We start from the raw sequence: 6,000 nt of genomic DNA, 5'->3' as shown, positions 1-6,000 counted from the left end.
GATTCGTTCCTTGTTTCGTATATTTTAAAGAGTTCTGATTTTTGGAATGTTAAGTGATCTTAAGGTCTGGATGGACAAAATTATGTACAAAAATTGGAAATGATTGTGTTTAAATAGATTTATTTCTAGAAATGCAAAGCAGATTTGTTTGGACATATTTTGAAACTTCTCTTTCTTTTCTAAAAACCTTTTTTTTTTTTTTTAATGTCTTATTTGTTTTTGAGAGAGAGAGAGACAGAGGGTGAGCAGGGGAAGGTCAGAGAGAGAGGGAGGCACAGAATCCAAAGCAGATTCCAGGCTCTGAGCGGTCAGGACAGAGTCTGATACGGGGCTTGAACCCACGAACTGTGAGATCATGACCTGAGACGAAATCAAGATTTGGTTGCTCAACCAACTGAGCCACCCAGGCGCGCCCCCTAGTTTAACTTTTGAAATGGTGGGAGTGTTGTGATTTGTGAGAATATCTTAACATAGGACTTGAAGCCTTTGGTAACTTTTATAAAATAATTTTTTCTTATGAGAAAAATTTCTCCCATTTTTATCTTAGCTTTTGTAATATCTGTTCCCTTTGCTTCATAATATACTCTAGAAAACCTTAAAAACAATTAGGCTGAAACACATGAATTTTGCCTTTTGTAGGTAACAAGTAATAAGAGTTTTGTATGGCTTGAGTTAATACCTATCAATCCCACGCTGTAGCATCTAGCGTGGGGAAAATTGCATAGGTTTTATTTGGATCTGCAATTGTCAATTCCGTAAATAATTTACTGAGCAACTATTCTGTGCACAATTCTAGATGATGCAGTGAGCACACTAGATAAAGACCCGTCTTCTTGCAATTTACATTCCAGCCAGGAGAAAGAGACAAAATAGCTTTTTTTGGAAGATAATTGGTATTTGCCAGTGGAAAATGAATTCGGGGGAATTGACTTTATGTAAATTTTGAAATTTTGTGAAACATCCACTAAGCGAAAGTTTCCGATTTCAAATCCATTAATGTTAAAACATTTTGGGTGGTAAATAGAAAATCCATTATGCCTTCATTCTCAAGAACAAACAAACAAATGGAACGCTTTTTAATATTTAAGAGTATCCATTTACAACATGATGGGCTTACAGATCTGTAGAAAATAGCAATTTTAACTTTCTTTCACAGCAGTGTTTCTGGCACAGTTAAAATAGTATTGAAGGAGTAGAGTGGGCTCTGAGAATTCTGGTTTCACCTGTTCCCAACTTCCTGGCTTGTGTTTGTTTATTTATTTATTTTGATTTAAACATTGTTTTTAACTTACTTTGAGAAAGAGACAGTGCAAGCGGGGTAGGGGTAGACAAAGAGGGAGAGAGAGAGAATCCCAAGCAGGCTCGAACTACGTGGGGCTGGAACTCCGAACCCTGAGATCATGACCTGAGCTGAAACCAGGAGCCAGACGCTTAACTGACCGAGCCACCCAGGCGGCCCCTTGGAAGGTCTTTTGAAAGTTGAGCGTCAGTTTTCTTTCATGAAATGGGAATAATACACGCTCTGCCGTCCTTTAAAAACATTATTTTAAAGGTCATTTGCATAAGCCTTAATTCCTTATATAAAACGGAGAGATAATAGGATTCAATCTGGGTTTTTATGGGGATTTGGGTGATATAATGCAGTGCCTAGCTAGTAGCATTCAACGTTGTTCCTCAAAATAGCTACAATTTTTTGAAAATTTACCATGGGCTAATTAGCATACCAATCATTTAGTGTGTATTATGGAATTTAATCCTCCCCCCAAACCCTACGAGATAGGTCCTGTTATTCCCTTTTTACACGTAAAATTGAGGCTCAGAAAGATTAAGTCACTTCATCAAAGTTACATTGCTAGAAAATGGTTGAACCTAGATTTGAACCAAGATTTGGCTTATTCCAAAATCTGAGGTGTTTTTTTTTTTTTTTAATGTTTATTTATTTTTGAGCGAGAGAGAAACAGAGCACGAGTAGGGGAGAGGCAGAGAGACAGGGAGACACAGAATCCGAAGCAGGCTCCAAGCTGTCAGCACAGAGCCTGACACGGCTCAAACCCACAAGCTGCGAGATCATGACCCGATCTGAAGTCGGACACCCAACCAACTAAACCACCCAGGCTCCCCCAAGATCTGAGCTTTTAACCTCTGTATTCTAATGTTTGGATTCACTGTTTAGGGTGACCTAGAAGATGTCATAATGAAAATACCAGGTGGTAAAAATATAGAACTGATGAAATACAATTAAAACAAAATTTTTTTCAATCTTTATTTATTTTTGAGAGACAGAGAGACAGAGCGTGAGCAGGGGAGGAACAGAGAGAGACGGAGACACAGAATCTGAAGTAGGCTCCAGGCTCTGAGCTGTCAGCACAGAGCCTGATACGGGGCTCGAACCCACAAGCTGCGAGATCATGACCTGAACCGAAGTCGGACACTTAACTGACTGAGCCACCCAGGCACCCTGAAATACAATTTTTAAGCAAGTTATAAATTCACTGGTCAGGTATCCCACCAACATTTGCAGCATCCTGACGAGTGCAAATTGAGGCCCATGTGCTATTTGTCTTAGTATTTGAAAGTTACAAATCAAGCTACCAAACTGTTATTCCCTTATCTTGACAAACATGCCTTCCTAAAGACCTGGAAGACAAGGTCGGAGTTTAAAATTCTCTGACTTTATGGATTCCTTGCAAAACATGACAGTGTAGGAGAGTTGGCCCCTGACCTACAGACTGCCCCCTTTCCCCACCCCTGGGTTTGTTTATACGGCCCGTGCATATGCGGATGTGGACTTTCCACCTCACATTTCTAAGCTCTGTTTACACCCCTGGCATACAGCATTGGCACAGTTCACCCTTAGGAGTCAGAAACCTAAGCAAGCTTCAGAAGCAGGTGTGGAGCTATTTGGGCATAAGAAGTGTGTTTAGGAGGAGGCATGTGTTCCAGTTGGGCATCTCACCTTGGTACCATGGATTCTCCCCCTGCAGGAAGAGACACTGCCAGACGCCAGAGTAGAGTCCTCAGAAGTATGGATCTAGGCAAGGGTCTCCTTTATGTCTCTAGACAAAACTCTCATTTTTTTTTTTTTAATATTTACTTTTGAGAGAGAGAGACAACACGAGCAGGGGAGGGACAGAGAGAGAGGGTGACGCAGAATCGGAAGCAGGCTCCAGGGTCTGAGCTGTCAGCACAGAGCCCGACGCGGGGCTCGAACTCACGGACCGCGAGATCATGACCTGAGCCAAAGTTGGACGCTTAACCGACTGAGCCACCCAGGCGCCCCTAAATAAAGCATTTTTAAAAATCCTTTAAAGGAAACCTTTCGCATGAAAGTTGGGAACAAGTTAAAAGATGTACACTCTGCATCTGCCTTCAGTGTGGTACGAGAGGTCCTTGCCATTGCAACAACATAGGAGAGGAAACAACTGTACAAACCAACTGTAGAAAGGCATTTCTGAGCGAAAACTGAACATGGAACAGGTAGTAGATAATATTAAGGAATTATTAATTTTGGTGGGTATCGTCACAGTGTTGTAGTCATGTTTTTAAAAATTTGAAAAAAGCCTTGTCAGGATATCCATTAAAGTATTTATAGGTGAAATAACACGCTCTCTGGGATTTTCTTTAAAACACCCCAGGGGAAAAAACAAAGCAAAATAAAAAGTAAGTGTTGTGGGGAGAGAGGGTAGATAAAAAAAGAATGGGAAACTGTTGAAGTTGGGTGCCAAGAACGAGTCTTCACTACCTTTTCTTTGTGTTTGAAATTTTCCACATTAAAGGTCAATTTAAGGGGCGCCTGGGTGGCTCAGTCGGTTAAGCGTCCGACTTCGTCTCTGGTCATGATCTCGTGGTCCGTGAGTTTGAGCCCCGCGTCGGGCTCTGCGCTGACCGCTCAGAGCCTGGAGCCTGTTTCAGGTACTGTGTCTCCCTCTCTATCTCTGACCCTCCCCCGTTCATGCTCTGTCTCTCTCTGTCTCAAAAATAAATAAACGTTAAAAAAAAAAAATTAAAAAAAAAAATAAAGGTCAATTTAAGGGGCGCTTGGGTGGCTCAGTTGGTTAGGTGTCCGACTTCAACTCAGGTCATGATCTCATGGCTCAGGAGTTCGAGCCCTGCATTGGGTTCTCTGCTGTCAGCACGGAGCGGACAATTTAAAAAAGGTTACAATGGGGGCACCTGGGTGGGTCAGTTGGTTAAGTGTCTGACTCTTGATCTTGGCTCAGGTCATGACCTCGTGGTTCTTGAGAGTGAGCTGTATCGGGCTCCGCACTGGGCATAGAGCCTGCTTGGGATTTCTCTCTCTCTCTCTCTCTCTCTCTCTCTCTCTCTCTCTCTCTCTCTGTCTCTCTCTCTCCCTCTCTCTCTCTCTCCCTCTGCCCCTCTTCCCCTGCTCACATGTGCTCTCTCTCACTCAAAATAAATAGATTTTAAAAAGAGGTTACATGCTAAAATAAATTTTAAAATATTCGTATTTGCATACAAGTTTTTCTACATAGAAAATTCTGGAGATTTACAGACAAAATATTACAGTCACATAATTCAGCAAGGTTTTTAAATTTTTTTTAATGTTTATTTATTTTTGAGAGAGGGAGAGAGAGACAGAGCACAAGTGGGGGAGGGGCAGAGAGAGAGGGAGACACAGAATCCGAAACAGGCTCCAGGCTCTGAGCCATCAGCACAGAGCCCAATGCAGGGCTTGAACTCATGAGCTATGAGATTATGATGTGAGCTGAAGTCAGATGCTTAACCGAAGTCGGATGCTTAAACCACGGCCACCCAGGCGCCCCATCCAGCAAGGTTTTTGGATACAGGATTGCTGTATAAAAATCAATAGTGCTACTATACCCCAGCAATAACCAAATAAGGAGAAAAAAAAGAATGTGAAAAACAAAACTATAAAACTATGGAAAGAAAATTTAAAACATCTCTGTGACCCGAGGAGAGGGAAGGATTTCTTAAGCAGGTTACAAATAGCACAGATCATAAACAGAAGATTGGTAAATTTGACTACATTGAAATTGAAACCTAAAGACAAAAACCCCATAAACAAAAAAACAAGTGTAAACTTAAGAGAAGGTATTGGCAACATATATACCAGTTAAATGAATAGAGTAGGCTAGCTAAAGACGTACATGCCATTGAGAGAAAGAAAATACAGTAGCAAATTTTATAAGAATAGGCAATTCACAGAAGAGGAAATAAAGTTTAATAAACGCGAAAAGATCCACCCCATATTCAATTGTCAGGGAAATGTAAATTATAGTCACACCCTTCACGGGGCAAAAAATGTGAAAGTGACCATATCTAGTGTTGGTGAGAATGTGGAGTAGAGAGCTCATCACTGGTAGAAAGGATGTAAATTGGTATAATTTGGCAGATATTAACATTCATACTCTATGACCCAGCGTATATCTTAAAGACATTTTTGCACATATGCATGAAGAGACTCATAGAAGGATGTATGTAACAGTAAAAATTTAAAACAATCCAAATGTCCGTTAGTAGAGAAATGAAAAATGAAATTGTGATATATAGATTTTTTTCAAGGAAATACCACGTAACAGTTCAAACATGAATAGATCATCAAAAAGTAATGTTGAATGAGAAAAGTGACTTGGAGAACATGAGTATGATACATTTATGTAAATTTAAAAATCCAACACAACACTAAATATATGTATCTACAAACATATTTAAACATGAGACAGGTAAAAATAAACATGGATTTGATTCCCATAAAATTCATAATAGAAGTTGTCTATGTGGGGGTGGGGGTGGGGAAATGAAGCAGGAGAAGAAGCAGAGTTGGGCTTTATCTATCATGTTTAATTTCTTACAGTATGAAAAATCTGAAAGAAAACTAGAAAATGTTAATATTTGTTAATTTTTGGCGATAGGGACGCAAATGCTTGTTTCATCGTCATCTGCGCTTTTCGGATAAAAATAAAAACTTTGAAAAAAAATGGCTGGAGTTCAGTCATGGTGATTAAAAAAAAAAAAAAA

Source organism: Panthera tigris, chromosome F3, assembly GCF_018350195.1.
Source record: "Panthera tigris isolate Pti1 chromosome F3, P.tigris_Pti1_mat1.1, whole genome shotgun sequence".
Taxonomy (NCBI): Eukaryota; Metazoa; Chordata; class Mammalia; order Carnivora; family Felidae; genus Panthera; species Panthera tigris.
This window is presented reverse-complemented; position numbering follows the sequence as displayed.